Source organism: Dasypus novemcinctus, chromosome 8 (genome assembly GCF_030445035.2).
Source record: "Dasypus novemcinctus isolate mDasNov1 chromosome 8, mDasNov1.1.hap2, whole genome shotgun sequence".
Taxonomy (NCBI): domain Eukaryota; kingdom Metazoa; phylum Chordata; class Mammalia; order Cingulata; family Dasypodidae; genus Dasypus; species Dasypus novemcinctus.
In genome coordinates this window covers 89,067,081-89,090,288 of record NC_080680.1, presented here as the reverse complement: position 1 = coordinate 89,090,288, position 23,208 = coordinate 89,067,081, and the positions used below count along the sequence as shown (strand labels likewise).

General features: G+C 46.1%; 1 pseudogene; it reads left to right on the top strand.

Moving 5' to 3' along the window:
* Positions 1-3,310, top strand: LOC131279361 (U2 small nuclear ribonucleoprotein B''-like; annotated as a pseudogene).
* The last annotated feature ends 19,898 nt before the right edge of the window (positions 3,311-23,208 follow it).

Here is a 23,208-nt window from a genome sequence, read left to right as displayed (position 1 = left end):
ATGGGTGAAATCCAAAGACGGGCTGCAGGTCAGTGAGTACTAATGTACCTAAGGTTGTTTCTTTTGACAAATGTTCCAGGGTCAGTGAAGATGATAACTCTAGGAAACGAGGTGAGGAGTATGTGGGAACTTCTGTACTATCTTTTCAATTTTTCTATACATCTAGCATTACTCCAAACTCAAAAATTTGTTAAGAAAAAAGTGGAATGTCACTTTGGAAATTAGGTTACGAAAGGCTCGGTCTCCTCTCTTGCTCTCTTGCATGCTTGCTCTGGGGGAGGCCAGCTGCCAAGGTGCGAGCTGTCTGCTGGAGGGGCCCAGGTGGCAAGTGGTGACAGGACAACTGGAAATGCATCTACAAAAGAATGGCTGTAGACCCCCACCTCTCATCACATACAAAATTAACTCAAATGGGTCAAAGACCTACATGTAAGAGCTAATACTATAAAACTCTTTAAAGAAAACATAGAGATGTATCTTCAGGACCTTGTAGTAGGCAATAGATTCTTAGGTTTTACATCAAAAGTACAAGCAACAAAAGGAAAAAAGATAAAACAGACTTCATAAAAATTAAAACATTTTTTTAAAGATTTATTTTTTATTTCTCTCCCCTCCCTCCCCCCCTCCCCCCCTTCCCCCCTCCCCGTTGTCTACTCTCTGTGTCCATTTGCTGTGTGTCCTTCTGTGACCACTTCTATCCTTATCAGCAGCACCGGGAATCTGTGTTTCTTTTTGTTGCGTCATCTTGTTGTTTCAGCTCTCCATGTGGGCGGTGCCATTTCTGGGCAGGCTGCACTTTCTTTTGCACTGGGCGGCTCTCCTTACGGGGTGCACTCCTTGTACGTGGAGCTCCCCTGTGCGGGGGGCACCCCTGCATGGCAGGGCACTCCTTGCGCGCATCAGCACTGCGCGTGGGCCAGCTCCACACGGGTCAAGGAGGCCTGGGGTTTGAACTGCAGACCTCCCATGTGGTAGGCGGACACCCTATCCATTGGGCCAAGTCTGCTTCCCAAAATTAAAACTTTTTATGCATCTAGGACATGATAAAAAAAGGGAAAAGATAGTCAACAGAGCATTTTTCCAGCTTTTGGTCCCTATGAGAGATGGAGTAGACCTCAGGTGATTTGGACAATTTAGCCCAAAACACAGACAGCAGATTAAACCATACAATTTATATTAACAATATGAATGACACAACTGAAATAGAAGAAGAGGCCCCTGCATGCCCTGTTTTCTCAGTTTGGCCGTGTGGTAGGTATTGTAGCTTTACAGACTGTGAAGATGAGGGGGCAAACAGGCTTTCATTGACTCACCCAAAAAAATGCCTTGAGACAGTTACAAGAATTTCCATTTTGTGGTAAACCAATGCAAATCTTGTATGCAAAAACAGATTCTGTTATAATACCTAAAATGAATGGCACTTTTGCTGACAAAGAGAAAGAAAGAAAGAAAAAAAAAAACTTCTGGAAAAGACTGCAACAAGTGCAAACAAAAAGCCTGGTCAGGAAATACCAAATTAAACTAACACCCAAGGAAATATCACACCAAATTCTCAGGTTCCTGATTACCCTCCAAACTCCCCCTGCCTCTTCCTCTTCACCCCCAATGTCTGCTCTCTGTGTCCATTCCCTGTGGTTCTTCTGTGTCTGCCTGTCTTGTCTTTAGGCGGCACCGGAAACTGATCGTGGGACCGTCTGGAGTGGGAGAGAGGTGCTCAATCTCTTGTGACACCTCAGCTCCCTGGTCTGCTGTGTCTCTTATTATCTCTCCTCTGTGTCTCTTTCTGTTGTGTCATCTTGCTGCACCAGCTCTCCACTCAGGCCACCTTGCTATGCAGGCCAGCACCCCTGCACGAGCCAGCACTCCTGTGCAAGCCAGTACTCCACTTGGGCCAGCTCGCCACGTGGGCCAGTTGGCCTTCATCAGGAGGCCCCAGGAATCAAACCCTGGACCTCCCATATGGTAGACAGGAGTCCAACTGCTTGAGCTACATCCACTTCCCATAGGAGGCACCGGGAACTGAACCTGGGACCTCCAATGTGGGACAGAGGCATCTAACCACTTAAGTCACCTCCATTCCCTGCTTTGTTATGTCTCTCATTACATTTTTTCTTCTTGTGTCTCTTGTTGCATCATCTTGTTGTGTCAGCTTGCTTTGCCTGCCTGTTGTGTCAGCTCACTGTCTTGCTCATTTTCTTTAGAAGGCACTGGGAACCTCTGCTCCCTGCTTTGTTGTGTCTCTCATATTTTTCTTCTGGAGTCTCTTGTGTCATCTTGTTGTGTCAGCTTGCTGTGCCTGCCTGTTATGCCAGCTTGCTGTCTTCTTAGGAGGCACCAGGAACAGGATCACGGACCTACCATGGGAGGTCGCCTGAGCCACATCTACTTCCTCCAAACTATATTTAATATATTTTATTTTTTTAAGATTCTTTTTCTCTCTCCCCCGCCCCCAAACCCTTTGTCTGCTCTCGTGTCCATTCATTCGCTGTGTGTTCTTCTGTGACTGCTTCTATCCTTATAAGTGGCACTGGGAATCTTGTGGGTTTTTTTTTTATAGAGTCACCGTGTTGTGTCAGCTCTCCATGTGCTGTGCCATTCTTGGGCAGACTGCACTTTCTTTCCCCCTGGGTGGCTCTCCTTACGGGCGCACTCCTTGCATGTGGGGCTCTCCTACGCGGCAGACACCCCTGCATGGCACAGCACTCCTTGCGCGCATCAGCACTGCGCATGGGCCAGCTCCACACGGGTCAAGGAGGTCCGGGGTTTGAACTGCAGACCTCCCATGTAGTAGGCAGATGCCCTAACCACTGGGCCAAGTCCGCTTCCCCCAAACTGTATTTTATTCCCTAAAAACTTACAAGAAGAGACTAATGAAATTATGTTATTGATGAAGTTTAATCAATTCCCTGGTTTCAAGGAAGTCTGGTATCTCGAAAATGTGAAGCCACTTTTTTAAAAATAATTTTTTCTGGCCATTTATTTTGAATATATTTTGTTTAAACTTTGTTTTAAGTGCAAATATTTCCTTCTTTAAATCTTTAGAAGTATAAGTAAAAATGTTAATAAGGATATTTCCATATGAATGGAAAAAACACCTAGATTAATATAGCATAGTAAATTGATTGATTGAAGTAATATAAAATTCAGAGACCAAGTGGATAATTCATTTTATTTAACATCAGTTTTCTATAAAGAAGCTGCTTTTGTTGAACTTGAAAATGATGGGCAGGCTGGAGCTGCCAGGGATGCTTTACAAGGATTTAAGATCACACCATCCCATGCCACGAAGATCACCTACACCAAGAAATAACATTTGAGACAGTCTTCTTTAAGGGACTTGGTGTTATTTATAGTGTTTGTTTTGTTACCATTTGGTCAGACCATTTTTAATAGCTGAGGACAGGGACATAGTGAAAGCAAAATTTTTGTGAAGGACTTAAAAAATGATCTCGTTTTTCTTTAGCCTTAGTGAGCCGTGAAATACAAAGGCCTTAATTGTGTACAATATACTTTCATTTGTATTTTCTATCTTATGCTTTGTTTTATTGACCCATTATCCTATCATCAAATGTTTATTTTGGTCTAGAACACATCTGAAGGTATGCAAAGCTACATAAGTTCATAAGATGCTCTTCTATTGTTACTTTGGAGCAGCTAATGATACAGAAACATTGAAGCATTTTAGTAAAAGTAAAGGAGAATTAAATCACAGAAGCCAGTAAATAACTATTCTATAAACTATAAAAATGATCATCCTAGATATTAGAAGAAAAGGAGACCTGGAAAGGATCTAAATTTGATCTTTGGGAAAGCAGACTTGGCCCAGTGGTTAGGGCATCCGCCTACCACATGGGAGGTCCTCGGTTCAAACCCCGGGCCTCCTTGACCCGTGTGGAGCTGGCCCATGTGCAGTGCTGATGCGCGCAAGGAGTGCCATGCCATGCAGGGGTGTCCCCGCGTAGGGGAGCCCCACATGCAAGAAGTGCGCCCCGTAAAGAGAGCCGCCCAGCGCCAAAAAAGTACAGCCTGCCCAGAAATGGCACCGCACACATGGAGAGCTGACACAACAAGACGATGCAACAAAAAGAAACAGATTCCCTGTGCCGCCGATAAGGATAGAAGCGGTCACAGAAGAACACACAGCGAATGGACACAGAGAGCAGACAACTGTGGGGGCAGGGGGAAGGGGAGAGAAAAAAAAATCCTAATGAATACCTGCTTGATTAATATCGAACTTCTTTATTAAAAAACTTCCAGGGAAAGACTGTGTAATCTATAATCTTTTTAAAGACAAATAGACAGACTTTCAGAGAGTTGCCAATGCTAATTTTTCCACCTCTTCTTAATTCTTAAATATGATGTTCAAATGTCCAAGGCCCATTTTCTTTAGCATCTGCCTTATACCTAAGTTACTGATTTGGTCCCTTGTTAATAAAACCATGGATATCTTTAGAAGTGGGCAATTTTTTGATAGTGCAGCATGTCTTAAAAAATGGCACCATGATTATTTTTTTGGTGTTCTTGTTTTAATATTTCCTTTAATGAAACTTTCCTTTATCACTTAGAATTCTCATTGTGTATTCATGAACTTTTAGACTTATATACACATAGATTTTTATCACATCACTCTTGTGCATGTGTATATAGTGGGGCATAGGGGGGATGGAAGCAAACATTTTTATTCTGAAAACTGCCACATTCATATTCTGATGCTTCTGAGTAACTTTTATTTATTTTTTAAATTATTATTTATTTATTTATTTCTCTCCCCTTCCCCCCTCCCCCACCCCAGTTGTCTGTTCTCTGTGTCTATTTGCTGCGTGTTCTTTTTTTGTCCGCTTCTGTTGTTATCAGCGGCTTGGGAATCTGTGTCTCTTTTTTTGTTGTTGTTGCATCATCTTTTTGTGTCAGCTCTCCATGTGTGCAGCACCATTCTTAGGCAGGCTGCACTTTCTTTCGCACTGGGCGGCTCTCCTTACGGGGCGCACTCCTTGCGCATGGGGCTCCTCTACGCGGGGGACACCCCTGTGTGGCAAGGCACTCCTTGCGCGCATCAGCACTGTGCATGGGCCAGCTCCACACGGGTCAAGGAGGCCCGGGGTTTGAACCGCGGACCTCCCATGTGGTAGACGGACGCCCTAACCACTGGGCCAAATCTGCTTCCCCTGAGTAACTTTTAAGCCCCGTTGTCAAGTTGGTATACTTTTGTAAAATACTAGAAAAAATATCCTGCCCTTGATACTTAACAGCAGTGTCAGTTGTTCTCTAACTGCTTACTCTAAGTTTCTGTACTTAACTTGTCTCAGACCAGAAGGAACATGTCTCTGACCAGCTCCAGTCCTCAGAACATGCTTTGCCCTTGTGTTAGAGGAAGTAGAAAGGACAGCCTGGCTGGAAGGGTGTGGGGACATGGGGAAAGGGGAGAGCAAGAGCGGGGTGCGGGGGGAGGAGGGCTGTGTGTACTGTGTGCTGTGTGCAAGCATTTTTAAGGACTTTAGCTTATCCTCTAAGGGAAATGGGTAAATAGAGGATTCTTAACATTAAGTTTTATTGGATTATAATTCACACTCAATAAAACTCACCCACTTTTCAGTGTACGATTTGGTGAGTTTTGACGGTTGGACACAGTCATGCAATCACCATGATCAGGGTGGCTTGCCATACCCCGAACAGTTCCCTACTGCCTCTTTTCAGTCAATCTGTTTTCCCCACAACCAATGATCTGCTTTCCAACACCATAGCTTTGCCCCTTCTAGAGTTTCATGAAAATGGAATCATTTGGCATGTAGTCTTCTGGTTCTGGCTTCTTTCACTTAATCATGTTTTTGAGGTTTACCCATATAACTGCATGTATCAGTAGTCCATTTTTCGGGTTTTTAAAAAAAAAAGATTTATTTATTTATTTATTTATTTATTTATTTATTTATTTATCTCCCCTACCCACTCAACCACCCCGGTTGTCTGTTCTCTGTGTCTATTTGCTGCGTCTTCTTTGTCCACTTCTGTTGTTGTCGGCGGCACAGGAATCTGTGTTTCTTTTTGTTGCATCATCTTGTTGTGTCAGCTCTCCGTGTGTGTGACGCCATTCCTGGGCAGGCTGCACTTTCTTTCCCGCTGGGCGGCTCTCCTTACAGGGCGCACTCCTTGTGCATGGGGCTCCCCTATGCGGGGAACCCCTGCATGGCAGGGCACTCCTTGCGTGCATCAGCACTGCGCATGGGCAAGCTCCACACGGTTCAAGGAGGCCCAGGGTTTGAACCGCAGACCTCCCGTATGGTAGACGGACACCCTAACCACTGGGCCACGTCCGCCTCCAGGTTGTTTTTTTTTAAAGATTTATTTATTTATTTGTTTATTTGCCTATTTGTTTATTTATTTCTCCCCCCTCCCCCCCATTTGTCTTCTCTCTGTGTCCATTTGCTGTGTGTTCTTCTGTGACCGCTTCTATCCTTATCAGTGACACCAGGAATCTGGGTTTCTTTTTGTTGCGTCATCTTGCTATGTCAGCTCTCCATGCATGCGGAGCCATTCTTGGGCAGGCTGCACTTTCTTTCACACTGGGTGGCTCTCCTTATGGGGCGCACTCCTTGCGCGTGGGGCTCCCCTATGTGGGGGACACCCCTGCATGGCAGGGCTCTCCTTCCGCGCATCAGCACTGCACATGGGCCAGCTCCACATAGGTCAAGGAGGCCCGGGGCTTGAACTGCAGACCTCCCATGTGGTAGGCAGATGCCCTATCCATTGGGCCAAGTCCACTTCCCTGTTTTGTTTTTTAATTAATTTATTGAAGTATATCACTCATACATAAACATACATAAACAATAAACGTATAATAATAGTTGTGAACTTACAAAACAAACATATATAACATCATACAGGACTCTCATAACTTACCCTACCCCCAATACCTTGCATTGTTGAACCTTTTTAACTAAAGATTAAAGAGCATTGTCAAAATATTACTACTAACCAAAGTATTTTCCCCCAACCAACCCTATTATTATTACCTTTCTATCATTTATATATGAACATACATAAACCATTAAGTGTATAGTAAAAATTGTGAACTTACGAAGCAAACATGCATAATATCATATAGGGGTCCTATACATCGACCCTCCACCAATGCCTTGCATTGTCATGAGACGTTTGTTACAAATTATGAAAGAATATTGTCAAAATCTTACTAGTAAACATAGTCCTAATCTTACATTTGGTGTGTTTTTCCCCTAACCCACCCTATGATTATTTTTTAAATATATTTCTTATGACAGAAGTTGTAAACTTGTAAAACAACCATGCACATGTGCAGGATTCCCAAACAACACCCCTCCATCACCACACCACACTGTGGTGGAACATTTGCTACAGATAAGATCATCTGATTGTTACCATGCCCATAGTGTATATTTGGCTCACATTTTCCATACTGCCTCATCAACACAGTACATCTTTCGCATAGATGCAAGAATATTATATTATTGCTACTAATCACAGTCCATAGGTCACTCCAGCTGTATTTTTCCCATGCTTCTCCACATTCCCAACACCCTGCAGTAGTGATGTACATTTCCTCTAGCTCTCAAAGGACACTCTTGCATCTGTACTATCAACCACAATTCTCATCTACCTCTTGGTTTACTGTGCTATTCAGTTCCTAGATTATTCTCTATCATTCTGTCAGTTGGCATTTACATACCTAGACTACCATTTTCAGCCACATCCCCATTTACAAACTAGCTGTTACTATGTGTTACCATCCACTCTATACAGTTCCACATTTTCACATTAAAGGGAATTAAAACTTCTACATACATTAAACATCAGTAGTCCACTCAGTCCTCCTCTTATCTCCTTTAAGAATTCACCACCTACCACCAGGGCTTGAAGATATTTTCCTACAATTTCTTCTAGAATTTTTTTTATGGTTCTTGCTTTTATTTTTAGTTTTTTTATACATTTTGAGTTAATTTTTAGATAAGGTGTGAGATAGGGGTCCTCTTTCCTTCTTTCAGCTATGGATATCCAATTCTTTCAGCACCATTTGTTGAATGCACTGTTATGCCCAAGCAATGTAGTTTTGACAGGCTAGTCAAAAATCACTTGACCATACATGTGAGGGTCTGTTTGTGAACCATAAATTTGGTTCCACTGGTCTATGTGTCTGTCTTTAGGCCAGTACCATGCTGTTGTTACCACTATAGCTAGGTAATATGATTCAAAGTCTGGAGATGAGAATTGCTTTTCCTTTTTAAGATGTTTCTGACTACTCAGGACCCCTTAACCCTTCCAAATAAATTGATGATCATGCTTTCAGTTTGTTTGTTTTTTTAATGCTGGTGGAATTTTTATTTTGATTGCATTGAATCAGTATATCAATTTGAGTAAAATTGACATCTTAATGATATTTAGTCTTCCAGTCCATGAGCATGGAATGTTCTTCCAGTTATTTAGGCCTTTTTAAATCTCTTTTAACATTGATTTGCAGTTTTCTGAATACAAATGCTTTATTTACACTGTTTTAAAGGTTAGGTTTATTCCTATTTGAGTTTTATCTGTCATATTTTATTTTCACCACTCTTTTCACAGTTTTAGTTACTTTTATTGATATAATCTTCATTTCTAGACTCTCTTCCAGGCCTCTCTCTCTTTTCTTTTCTTTTCAGGCTCTAGCACACCCTTTAGCATTTCCTGAAAATCTGGTCTCTTGCTTAGTAATTCTCTCAGTTTCTGTTTATCTGTGAATATTCTTTTTTTTTTTAAAGGAAATTATTATTGTTATTTTTTTATTTCTCTCCCCTTCCCCCCCCACCCCGCACCCTGGTTGTCTGTTCTCTGTGTCTATTTGCTGCGTCTTCTTTGTCCGCTTCTGTTGTTGTGAGTGGCACGGGAATCTGTGTTTCTTTTTTGTTGCGTCATCTTGCTGCGTTAACTCTCCATGTGTGCAGCACCATTCCTGGGCAGGCTGCACTTCTTTCACGCTGGGTGGCTCTCCTTACAGGGCGCACTCCTTGCGCATGGAGCTCCCCTACATGGGGGACACCCCTGCGTGGCAGGGCACTCCTTGCATGCATCAGCACTGCGCATGGGCCAGCTCCACACGGGTCAAGGAGGCCTGGGGTTTGAACCATGGACCTCCCATGTGGTAGACGGACGCCCTAACCACTGGGCCAAGTCTGCTTCCCTGTTTATCTGTGAATATTCTAATCTCGCTCTCATTTTTGAAAGATAGTCTTGGTGGACATAAGATTCTTGTTTGGAAGTTTTTCTCTTATAGTATCTTAAATATATCAGACCACTGTCTTCTTACCTCCATAGTTTCTGGTGAGAAATCAGCAATTTAATCTTATTGGGTATCCCTTATATGTTATGCATTGCTTTTCTCTTGCTGTTATCAGAATTCTCTCTTTGTCTTTGGCATTTGACATTCTGATGAGTATGTGTCTTGGAATTGGTCTATTCAGATTTTTTCAGATGGGAGTACATTGTGTTTCTTGGACATGGATATCTATGTCCTTCAATAGGGTTGGGAAATTTTACCTTTATTTCTTCAAATATTCCTCCTGCCCCTTTTCCCTTCTCTTCTCCTTCTGGGACACCCATGGCATGTATGTTTGCATATCTTTTGCTGTCATTTAATTCCCTGAGACCTTGTTCAATTTTTTCCATTCTTTTCTTCATCTGTTCTTTTGTACATTCACTTTCAGAGGCCGTTTCTTCAAGTTCACCATTCCTTTCTTCTGCCTCCTCAAATCTGCTATTATATGATTCCAATTAAAATTTCATTTATTGTGCCTTTCATTCCCATAAGATCTGCTATTTTTCTATGTAAGCTTTCAAATTCTTCTTTGTGCTCATCCAATATCTTCTTAATATCCTTAATCTCTTTGGCCATCTCATTTAATTTATTAAGGAGATTTGTTTGAATATCTATAATTAGTTGTCTCAACTCCTTTACGTCATCTGGAGGCTTATCTTGTTCCTTTAACTGGGCCATAGCTTCCTGATTCTTGGTGTAGATTGTAATTTTTTGTTGGTGTCTTGGCATCTGGATTACTAGAGTATCTACTCTGGGTGGAGTTTTTCTCTTTAGTTTAGGGCTTCCTGCCCTTTCTCCCTTGCTGGTTATGCAGTAGGAAGCCAAGGATGTAGTTGGTCTGTAAGCTGTGGAGGCTCAAGCTGCCCTCATTGCCCCAGGGACCAATGAAGCTTCTCCCAACTTTCTCCATTCCCACGGGTAGGGACAGAGTCACGGCTGTGTGGAATAAGCCAAGTCATGCAGGCCTAGACTATAGTTGCCCAGAGAGACTGATGAAGTTTCACGCCCCTTTCTCCCCTGCCTGGGGCGGGGATGGAGCTGTAGGTGTGGGCAGGAATCTATGCAGTGTGGGTCCAAGATGACTGCAGTTATCCTGGTAGACTTGCAATTGTCAGTCTGTGTCAGCCAAAGGTGTCTGCAGTTACCTGGATAGGCTGATGCAGGGCTCCTTAGCCTCCTCCCTGCCAGAGGTGGAGCTGCAGATTGATCTGGGTGAAAGAAACTGGTTCCTACCATCACTGTGATTTTCAGTCAGCTCAGCTTCCCCTCAAGCTGGGGGCAGAGTCAAAATGGCAGCTACCAACCTCTTTCCAACTTGGGCACATTCACACCCCAGCTGTTCCCAGGCTTATATCTTAGCCAGCTGAGTCTGCCAATCAGTAGTTGAAATTGGCAGTGAACCGTCTCCTCCCCTGTTTTTGGAAAATGGAGCTTCCAAATCCAGAATAATAGCTCCTGGGCAGCTCGTGCTACCAGAGTAGGATAATCACCAGCCTCCGAGCTTGGCCGGCAATTTCCTGGAGAGGCCAGCACAGGTCTCCCCAGCTTCCTCCATGCAGAGGTGGTGCTGGGGCCTAGGCTAGAGTTGCAATCTGATCTGGAGGGAAAGAAACCAGTCCCTACCAGCACTGGGATTTTCAGTCTGCCCCACTTCCCCTCATGCCAGGTGCAGAGTTAAGATGGTGGTTCCCAGCCTCTTTTTGACTTGGCCAGGCTCAAACTTGAGCTGTTCTCAGGATTATACTTTAGCCTGCTGAATTTACTTATCAGGAGCTGAAATTGGTGCCCGACCGTCTCTTCCTCCCCAGTTTTCAGGAAGTGGAGCTTTCATTTCCAGCTGCAGAACAGCTCCCAAGGCAACTTGTGCTTCCAGTGGAGGATGGGCACCAGCCTCTGTGGCGTGGAGCACTCTACTTATGAGTCTTCTCTGCAGATGGGCAGTCTCCTCCTTCCATTCCTTCAAGGATGTGGCAGGATGCTCGTCTGGTCTCCTGGAGCCCCCAAACAGGTGCTTCAGCTAGCTCCAGAGAGCTCTGGGTGTTTGCTAACTGCCCTGTAGCAGGAGCTGACTCTAGGAGTTCCTGACTCCACCACCATCTTGCTGGTTGTCCTCAGTAGTTCATTTTTATTGCTAAGTAGTTTTCCATTATGTGGCTAGATACAATTTATCCGTTTGCCAGTGAATGGCAGGTTCTTTCTAGTTTGGGGACTATTATGAATAAAATGGCTATTAAAAAAAAAAACACCGACAGAGTGGAATAAAATATTTGGAAACCATATGTCCGATAAGGGTTTAATATCTAGAATATTTAACTAATTCCTACAACTCAACAACAAAAAGACAAACAACCCAATTTAAAAATGGGCCAAGGACTTGAATACACATTTCTCTAAAGAAGATATAAATGGCCAGTAAGCGTGTAAAAAGATGCTCAACGTCATTAGCCATTATTAGGGAAATGCAAAGCAAAACCATAATGAGTCAGCACTTCACCCCTACCAGAATGGCTATTCTTAAAAAATGGAAAATAATGAGTGTTGAGGAGGATGTGGAGAAATAAAGAACCCTCATGAAATATTGGTGGGAATGTAAAATGGAGCAGCCTCTGTGGGAAAGATTTGTGGTTCCTCAAAAAGTTAAACAGAGAACTACCACATGACCCAACAATTCCACTTCTAGGTTTATGTCCAAAAGAGCTGAAGACAGGGACTGGGCCAGGTATCTGTACACCGATGTCCATAGCAGCATTACTCACAATAGCCAAAAGGTGGAAGCAAACTGGCCGACAACAGATGAATGGATAAGCCAAAGGCGGTGTATACATACAATGGAACGAAGTTCTGATACATGCCAGCACACGAATGAACCATGAAGAACACAAAGGACAGCTAGTGGATGGTTCCACTTACAGGAAGTAGCTAGAGCATGCAAAGTCATAGAGACGGAAAGTAGGGGACGGGGTACCGTGAGTGGGAGAGGGGGAGTTAATGCATAACGGGTGCAGGGTTTCTGTTTGGGTGATGGGAAAGTTCTGGCGATGGACCATAGTGAGGGAAGCACAACATAGTGAATGTGATTAATCCCCCTGGATGGTATGCTTGGGAGTGACTGAAATGGGAAAGTTTATGTTGTATATTACATATGTTTCCACAATTTTAAAAAAAAGCAACTAAAGAGACAATAACTACTTTTTTTTAAATCCTGGAGGCGCCAGCATGGCCCCCACCCACTCTCTGACCTCGGGTTCTGTCTCCCCCTCCCCCTCGTTCACTGGCCTCCCTGTCCCTGCCTGCCTCAGCGTCTTTGCACGCGGCGCGTCTTCTCTGCCACCTGCCTCGTAGGCCTTTCCAGCATCTTCCCATGGCCGGCTCCTTGTCATTCAGGCCTCACTTCCTCCATTTAACTTATTTCAACTCTGACCACCCCACCGCACCCTCCCCTGGCACGCTCCCTCACATCTCCTGCTTTATATCTTTATCATCTTCATAACATTGGTCACTTTTTTTTTTTAAATTAGAGACACAGTTGAGTGTGATGATCAAGAGCCTTGGACTCTGGTTCAAATCTGGCTCTACCACGTACTGGTTCTGACCATGAAAAAGTTATTTAGTTTCTCAGGGTCTCAGCTTCCTCGTCTGTGAGGTAGGCATAACAATAAAACACTGAATCATTGAATTGTTGAGAGAATTAAAGAACTTATGATGTGCTTGACCTATGCCTGGCATGTTACAGTTCTGTATGTGTTTGCTGCTGTTATTTTTATTATTCTGTCTTCTCTACTTCCAAACATAAGTTGTATGAGGAAAAGGACTGGATTGCTTTGGGGTTTTGCTCATTGCTCTATCTTCAGGATAAAATCTGGCACACAGGAGGGGCGAATGAATGAAGGAATGAATTGAATAACATCAAGTAAAGATTAGGAACCCTGACTTTGGAGTCAGGCAGATCTGCCTGCTCTCTCTTCTCAGCCTTACCCTTTGGGAGCTGTGTGAACTTGGGTGAATGATGTCACCTCTCTGAGCCAGCCTCGGTTTCCCCATCTGGCCAGGTCCTGTGTGTTCCTGCAGGGTTGGCCCTCAGCGTAGCACGTGGTGTGTGGCACACAGAACAGCCGCCGCCACGCTTCTCAACCTTGGTGAGTCTGGCCCTGTCAGCCTTCAGATGCACAGGGTGCGCCCAGCAGTTTGCCAACTATTCCTGAAGCTTCAGGACCCCGGGCCCCTCCTCAAACAGCCCAACCCCGGGTGAGGGTGGGCCCTGCCCCTGGGAGGGCGCAGCAGGAGGGAGCACCCGGGAGGAACTCCGAGTTCCTGACTGGCTGACACACCAGCCTGGCCGGGCCTCCCTGGGCCTGGAGTTATCGCTTCCAGAACGGGCCTCATCAGAGCTTCCTGCGTCTGGGCGCCCGGCAGCTTCCGAGGGCCGGCAGGGGAGCCTGGCCCTGGTCCTGTGCCCTGGGCTCTGGGATCGGAGGACGGCAGCGAAAGCGGACATGAAGCCAGGAGATCCGAGGACCAGGAGGCAGGGGGGCCCGGGGCCCGAGGTGGGCGGAAGAGGCTGGGTGCCGTTTCTAGCCCTGGCCGCAGACACCTCCCTCCATCCTCTGCCCTCTCGCTTACCGCACCTGCCGCGTGGCTGCCCTGCAGAGGCCTCCCGGGAAGCCACAGGATGACGACGGCAGAGGCGCCATCAGCAGGAGCCCCCGGACTGCTTTGAGGGGTAACGCCGAGGGGTAACGCCCTCCCACCCTCGCCCTGTCCCTGCTGCTGATCGGACTTCATGAGAGCGAGGAATAAACCTCTAATCTCTTAAATACTGGGCTCTCAAGTGCTATTGGTTATTGCAGCCGTTTTGTTTTTTCCTCAGGGTCCTTTTGGGCCAAGCTTTTGAAAATGATTACATTGTTCCGCCAGGTTCCAAACTAAAACACATACATTGTAAAAAAATTCACACATCGCAGAAATGAACTAAGTTTCCCCACAATCCCTCCCTGCTTCCGCAACCAGAGATAATCACTGCTAAGAGTTTGGACATGTTCTTCCAGATTTTTTTCTTCCTGTGCATGGACAACATATTTTTATACAAAAAGAATAATATTGTACGTATCGTTCTGCAACTTTTCCTTTCATTTAGCAGTGTATCTTGGACATAGTGAGCTCTACTTCATTCTTTTTAACATTGGTCTGGCATTCCAAAGCACAGGTACCCTAAAATGTATTTAATGGGGCCCAGTACTCATTATTTATTGCTACATAACAAATTACTCCAAAATTTAGCTCTGGGGGAGCAGATGTGGCTCAAGAGGTCAAGCGCCTGCTTCCCGCATAGGAAGTCCTGGGTTTGGTTCCAGGTGCCTCCTAAAAAAAACCCAAAAACCAGAAAACAACAAACAAATGGAAAACCAACCCAGGAAAGCCAATGTGACTTAGTGGTTTTGTGCTGGCTTCCCACTTACAAGGTCTCGGGTTCAATTCCTGGCCCCAGTACCTAGAATAAACAAACAAACAAACAAATAAATAGATAAATAAAAACAAACTTAGCCCCGCAGTAGCAGCCTGAGAATCAATAGGCCGCGCTGATGTGCACGGATGGTGGGAATACAACCTGCCACCACCAGCCAGTGTTGATGGTGCAAGTGGCTGGCTGGGAACCCAGCAGGCAGGCTGAAAGAGGACGGCTGGGGCCCCTCTTTTCACGGGGATGACGCCTCAGCTCTCCTTCAAAGCCTGAAGGGCTCCAAGGAGAGACCAGGAAGTCCCTCCCTCTCGCTTATACGCTGCCTCGGGATGCAGCACACATTCTTTTTTTAATGTAAAGTATTAAAACTTTAACACGGTCTTTCCTTGGCGGGGAAATCACACCAGTCTTCTGCTTTGGGACTCTCTCTTTTACACATGGTCCCTCATTTTAATTTAAGAACCAAACCACAAAGCATAAAAAATAATAGAAGTTGCTTTTTATTGAAAGCCCAGACTGTGCCGGGCAGGGTAGAGAGCAGGTGGCATGACGGCGGTGTAACGACAAAACAAAGCGAAACGGAGCATCTGAGAACAGGCTTTCACTATCCCTGAGGTTCCGCTCAGGGTGTCTCCGCGGCTGCAGGGAGGCTGTGGGCAGGGCCGCGGCCGCCTGAGGGGGCTCGGCGGTGGCCGCTGGCGGTGGCCGCTGGCGGTGGCCGCTGGCGGTGGTTGGAGGCTTGAGCTCCGCACCTGTGGGGTCTCATCGGCTGTCTGAGTGTGCTCACCATGTGGCAGCCGCTGCCGCAGACCGCGTGATGAGAAAGAAGGTGGCCCAAGATGGGAGCCACGGTCTTTTTTTTTTTTTAATGTTCCCTTAAATATTTTTTGTTTTTTGTTTCGTTTTTTTTGAGAAGTTGTTGGTTTATGGAAAACCCACAAGCATAAAATACATAGTTCCCATACACATCCCTCTTATTACCACTTTGCATTACTGTGGTACATTTGTTACAATTCATGAAAGAACATTTTTATAATTGTCCTATTAACTACAGTCCATCATTTACAAGAGGGTTCACTATACTGCACTGCCCTATGGTTTTGTGTTTTTAAAATTATTTTTATTCTAGTGACATAGATACAGCCTAAAATTTCCCCTTTTAACCACACTGAAGCATATAATTTGGTGCTGTGAGTTACATCACAATGTGCTACCATCACCATCCATTACCAAAACTTTCCAATCACCCCCAAATAGAGAATCTGTGCAAAGGGAGCATTAATTCCACATTCCCTACCCTCAACCCGTCCCCTGGTAACCTGTGTTCTAGATTCTGACTAGGTGTTTGCTGATCTGACTAGGTGTTTGCTGACGGAAGCCACAGTTTTTTTTGTTTTTTTTTTTAAGGAAGTACCGGGGATTGAACCTGGGACCTCATTCATATATGTGAAGCAGGTGCTCAACCACTGAGCGACACCCGCTCCCCTGCAGTCTTTTACAGCCTAGTCTCAGAAGCAACATACGTTCACGCCACCCTTGGTCCTTCAGACCATCGCCGGTCCGTGTGGGAAGGGCCCCAAGCAGTGAAGCCCAGGAGGCGGGCAGGGCCCCTTGGGCCACCAAGACCCTACTCACGTGACGTTCCCACCCCAGCTGCTGCGCTCAACGTCTGCCTCGCTTCCCTTTGCACACGGGAGGAAGGGAGTCTTCTGAGGGGTAAGTCTCCCAGGCAACCTACGAGCATGAGCGCCTGACTTCTTCCCTCCCTCCAGTGGGGCAGGTGCAATCACTGCGCACATTTTGCAGGTGAAGAGGGGGCTCTCGGCTTAGAGCCCTCCCGAGCAGGGGGGCCTCAGTTGAGTTTTCCCGATGGGAGAAGGGTGTCGACCGCGACCTCACGCCTGGACCCACCCCAACCCGCTTTAGGTAAATGAAAGGCGGGACAGGGTCACCACACCCATCGGACAGAGGAGGACACCGAGGCTCAGAGAGGGACAGAGACCTGCCTTGGTCAGCGGCAGAGCCGCGAGTCGCACCCGCATCCCCTGCTCCTCCACACGCGCAGACTCCCACCCGGCAGCTCCCACTCGATAGGCCCCCTCGCCCCGGGCGGGGACTGCGGGTCAGCTCGCCGCCTCCACAAGAACCCAGCAGGGAAGCTTGACTCTGCCTCGCGTTCCACAGAAGAGGAGGCCGAGGCTCTGAGACATGAGGTGTGAAATGCTGCAGACCCACACGGCTGGCGAGTGCCAAGGCCACGTGCAGGCGGGGGTGGCAGAGGCTCTGCGGCAGGGCCAGGGGAGAGAGGAAGGAGAGAGGGGGCAGGCCTCTCGAGACCCTATTATCGCAAAGTCATATCTTTGCGGAGGAACTGGAAACAGGATGTGGGTTTACCTTTAAGGGGCTGGTGGCCCAGATAGACAAGTGCCATCGGATATACACGAACGTCAGGGCAGGGGCGGTGACATCAAGTGATTAGACCACAGGCTCTGGAGTCAGACAGCGTCCTGGCTGTGTGACCACAAGGCGTGGCTCGACCTCTCTGAGCCTCTGAATAGAACCTATTGTGCAGGTTTGTCAGAGGGGCTGGTGAAATGGCACTCAGAAAATGGTGACGAGGGCTCCTTGCAGTGTTGGGAGGTGGCAGTGATTCCTGGTCAAAAGAGAAGGCAAAGCCAGGGGAGTGGCTTGGTCCCCACGTAGCAGCCATCAGCAGCCCCTCTGCCCCAGCCACCCCAAACGAACACAACATTGAAGCCAGAACAGTGAGCTCGAGGTGCAAGCTCCTGGCCTCCCCACACCTGGGTATCCCCGGGCCCCTCCGTGGGGTAATTCTGGGGTTGCCCTGACCTGAGGCCAGCCTGACCGGCTGCTGATCCAGACACTCACTGCTGTGTCAGGTGACACAGGTTTGTTGAGCCCCCAGCAGGCAGCAAGTTCTGCTCCTGAGCAGGACAGGCAAGGGCCCTGCCCTCCTGGGGTCCACCTTCCGGGGCTCTGCCTGGACCCCCTAAGTGTCACCTGCACTTAGGAGCTGCAGTCCAAGTCCTCAGCGGTCTTCTGAGGGTCGGGATCCCCGTAAAGGAAGGACAGTGGGTGTTAAAGGCCCAGTCTTAGACTTGCTGTGTAATCTTGAGCAAATCACTGCCTCTCTCTGGGCCTTAGAACCAAAGGACCATAGATGGTTATTTTTTAAACCAGTCGAAACAGAGGCCACACTCTCAGGAGGAGGCAGGCCCTTTTTTGACTCATATGTCTATCACTTACTGACAGGGTGACACTCAGGAAGTCACTTAACCTCTTTGAGCTCCATTTTCCTCATCTCAAAAATTTGAATAATAATCCAGGGTTGTCAAGGAAACCCAGTGCTTGACCCATGGTGAGAGCTCAATAAACAGCAGCTGTTCCAATTTAGCTCCTTTTTTTTCTTTAAAATAATTTTATTTTATCAAAGCAATAGCATACACCGTTGACTCTAAGACATCAATAATTGTAAGATGCACCATTATCAAGAAAAATTACTGCCAATTATAGATGTTGGGTGCACCACTGATTGTAAAAAGATGCATCCTGATTTTAAAGATGTTAAAATGTGAATAACTGGGCATCTTAGAATTGATGAACTAGGATATAAGCCTGTTCTAAAAGGCATAAACAACACACAGTGGTTTCCTCTCTGGCCCCTACCTCATCACCTCCATCTCCCCAGAAGCAACCACTGTGACTCTTCAAGATGTTTTTTTTTCCTAGCACACATCTCATGTTTCTAAACAATATGCACATACTGCTTTGTTTTGAGTCATTCGTTTTAACCATTATCCACCCACTGCCTGTTACGATAAATTAGGATTTAGCTTTTCTCTATCACCATCCTTCTTTTCCCTCCTCCATCATCTCATAATGTGGTAATTTTTGGTTAAATCACTAGTCACACTTCAGATTTGTATACTTCTTTAAGCAAGTCGTGGTGTGCATTTTATACCTCATTAAAGAAACCACTCTTCGGTGTTCACATGATTTTTCTCATGCAAATATCATTCACAACTGAGCATTGTGTTTCCTTTCTTACTCTTTTTCCTGAAGTTGATAATTGCCTTGCTTTTTTTTTTACAATTTTATTGCGATATAACCAATAAAAAATAAACTGCACGTATTTAAGATGTACAGTTTGACGTTTTGATACATGAGAATGCCCATGGAAGCAAAACTAAAATCAAGATAATGAAAATACCCATTACTCCCAAGAGTTTCATTATGCCCCTTGGCAATCTCTTCCTCCTTGTCCACACCCTACTCCCACCCCACCCTTGGCCAGGCACCGCCAATCTCCTTTCTGTCACTGTGGATTGGTCTGCATTTTTTGGAATTTTATATAAATGGAATCATGCAGTATGTACTCTATTTTGTAGGGCTCCTTCTACTCATCATCATTATTTTGAGACTCTTGTTGTTGTATGTGTCAACAGACGGTTCCTATTTATCACTGAGTAGATTCCCTCGCAGCACCCACTGTGACAGGGATGCACCACGATTTGTTTGACCATTCGCCCATTGATGGACATTTGCGTTGTTTCTACTTTTTACCTATTAGCAATAAAACTGCTCTGAGCATTCCTGGACAAGTCTTTGTGTGGACAGACATGTGTTTTCATACCTTTTGGGTAAATATCTAGGAGTGTATTTGCTAAGTATACGGTAAGTATAGGTTTAATTTTATAAAAACTGCCAAGTTGTTTCCCAAAATGATTATTCCATTTTACATTCCTACCAGCACTAGATGAGAGTTCTAATTGCTGCACATTGTCACCAGCACTGCCAGGCTTTCATTTTAGCCATTCTTCATCTGTGGCCGTCTTGATTTGTACTTTTATAACCAATGAGTCTGATCATCTTGTTTATGTGCTTATTGGCTATTTGCTTATCTTCTTTTGTGAAGTAACGGTCCAAATATTTTACCCATTCTTAAACGGAGTTGTTTGTCTTGTTACTACTGAGTTGTAGGAATTGTTAATCTACTCTGGATGCAAGTCCTTTGTCAGATACACATATTACAAATATTTTCTCCCAGTCTACAGCTTTCCTGTTAGTCTTTTTAACTGCGGCTTTGAAGAGCAAAAGTTTTCATCATCTGAACAAGGAACTTCTCTAAGCTCATTTCCCCCACACTGCTCGTCTTCTTTCATCACAGGAAGGTAGGCGCACACAGAAGGAACAGGAAGATCTAGCTTTTACTCCTGGCTCCATACAGAGTTGTGCAACCTTGGGAAAGTCACCTAACCTTTGCGGGCCTCAGTTTCCTCACCCGGGGGCGAGGGAAACGCTGTGGCCTGGGTGGGAGGGGTCAGGTCCGACGGGAAGCGGGCTGTCCCTGGGCTTCGGGCTCAGCAGGAGAGACAGCAGCCTTCGGGCAGGGCAGGGGGAGGCCTCTGGGCCACCTCAAAGTCTCACCCGTCAGGGCTCAGGGACGGCACTTCCCACACCCTCCCTGCATAGCGGGGGGAGACTGAGGCCCAGTAAGGACAGGGGGCCCCGAATCACAGAACTTACCCAGGCTCGGCTGGGCCCTGACTTCTGTTCCTAAGCTCTCTCCACACCCAGAGCAGTACCGGGGTGGACAGGCTGGTGGAACCTGCTGTGTCCTCTCCTGGGGTGAAGAAGAGCCTGCTCCCTGCCAGGTAAGGACACTCCCGACGCCTCACTCCCAGCCGCACCCTTCCTCACCCTCCAGCCTGGCACTGCCCAAGCTGTGCTCAGGACTGCGCAGAGCTGTGGGTAAGTGTCGCCGCCTTCAGGCCATGTGGAGAATGACATGCAACGAGGCTTCTCTCCACCTTCTGGGTTAGAAGTTGCCCATTTACAGGGTACCTCCTGCATGCCCAGCCCAGAGCTCTGCACCCCCCACGGGCCTCCTCCTGGATCCGCACTGCCATTCCGTAAGGCAGGAACTGCATTACTGTATTTAATCGATTCTAAGAAACCTCCAGCTGTAAGATGCATCATTAATTTTGTGACACTGAAAAATATGGTACAGTGCTTCCTTATCACTTAGAATTTTGAAGGAGTTCTTTTTTTTTTAAAGATTTATTTTTTATTTTTCTCCCCTTTCCTCCCCTCCCCCCCCAAGTTGTCTGCTCTCTGTGTCCGTTTGCTGTGTTCTTCTACGTCCGCTTGTATTCTTGTCAGCGGCGCCAGGAATCCGTGTCTCTTTTTGTTGTCACCTTGCTGCGTCAGCTCTCCGTGTGTGCAGGGCCACTGCTGGGCAGCTCTCCTCACAGGGTGCACCCCTTGTGCATGGGGCTCCCCTACACGGGGGACACCCCTGCGTGGCACGGCACTCCTTGCACACATCAGCACTGCGCGTGGGCCAACTCACCACACGGGTCAGGAGGCCCTGGGTTTGAACCCTGGACCTCCCATGTGGTAGGCAGACACTCTATCTGTTGGGCCAAATCCACTTCCCTTGAAGGAGTTCTTTTAAACCAGCTTAAACAAAGTTTCACCACCTTTCATTCTTGTGAACACATAAAAAGGAAACTATAATCAAAATAATTTAAAGTATCCCTAAAATTTTGCATATTCAGAGTTTGACTTTTCTGGATCATTTTTGTTGTTGTTCTGTTATTGATGTCTATGTTTTTTCCATTCAGTATCATCCTCTGCCATCAAGAGCATGGGTGATACAGCTTTTATTTAAGATGGCACCCCTATTGTCTCTGGGCTATCCTTCCAAACTGCAAGTTTTATTTTAAAAATTGTTTTTATATCAATGTTATAATTACTCAGCTAATACAAGATAATAACCATAATAACAATAAATCTACTTTAGCCAGTGGTTACACTCCCCTCTTATTTTTGTGCATTCCTCAATCTTGAGGGACTTGGGACAATGTCCACTCTGAGTGCTTCAGGCTGAGCAGGGACGTAGACATTACAGGACAGTGGGATTGTTTGCTTGCAGTTGAAGATACTCCTTGCCTTTGGGATGGGGCTGGTCCATCGTCACCATTTTGTTAGTCATCCAGAGCCTGAAGAACGGGAGAGAAGGCGTTGACTGCGACTCTGCTGGGTTTCAGGGCTCAACTGGCAAAGGACAACCCAAAGGCTTCAAGTCTCTGAGAAATATACTGAACAAGTAAATGGAAAACTATAGGTTTAAATAGAAGAAGTAGAAGAATCATGATAAGGGGGTTTATAAATGAGTATAGCAATGTTATATTGGGGAAATACAAGCTGCCAGTTTTTGTTTGTTTGTTTTTAGAACATTCTTGTATTTCTAGTATTAATACTAACCAGTTCGTCATCCACAATAGGGTTCGCTGTGTCAAGCTGCCAGTTAGTTTTTTTTTTATTTATTTCTCTCCCCTTCTCCCCGCTCCCCACCCCACCGCCCCACCGCCCCACCGCCCCAGTCGTCTGTTCTCCGTGTCTATTTGCTATGTGTTCTTTCTTTGTCCACTTCTGTTGTTTCAACTGTACAGGACTCTGTGTTTCTTTTTGTTGCATCATCTTGTTGTGTCAGCTCTCTGTGTGTGTGGCACCATTCCTGGGCAGGCTGCACTTTCTTTCGCACCGGGCGGCTCTCCTGATGGGGCACACATTCTTGTGCGCATCAGCACTGCGCATGGACCAGCTCCACACTGGTCAAGGAGACCCGGGGTTTGAACCACGGACCTCCCCTGTCGTAGACGGATGCCCTAACCACTGGGCCAAGTCCGCTTCCCAAGCTGATACTCGTGTGCAAGTGTTGATGAACATGTCACAGTTGCTACTTGGCCATGACAACTGTAATGTGTATCCTAATTTCAGGGATATTCAAATATGGGGGAGAGGGCATCTTAGAATGGATGAAATATGGAGTTAGCTCTACTTGCTCAACAAAATTACTGGGGTACCTACTTTATACCAGGCCTGTATATGGGGGGGGACACAACCCTGAATAAGGTTGACTCGTCCCTGCCCTTAGGGAGCTCCCAGTGCTGCAGGGGAGAAGGACATCAAACAAATAACTACATAAACGTAATTGTTCAGTGATTGTGGAGGTGCCAAGCTCTGCAAAAGGGAAGTACTACGAGAAGGGCCAGCAGCAGGAGTGACTGTCTAGTGTGAGGGAGAGTGTCCCTAGAGAGGCGGCACCTCGCTGAGCTCTGAAAAACGAATAGTAGCTGGGAAGTTGATGTGGCTCAAGCAACTGGCCTCCCACCCACGACATGGGAGGTCCCTGGCTCTGTTCCCGGTGCCTCCCAAAGAAACAAGGAAGATGAACAGTCGCAGCAAGTGCAAACAACAAGGGGGTGGACAAATGAAATAAATCTTTAAAACAAACAAACAAAAAAAAAACGAAGAGTAGCTAACCAGGGAGAGAGGGAAGAACAGGCCAGGCAGAACCCAGAGCATGTGTGTAAGGCCCTGGAGTTGGTGGGGGGAGCTTGGA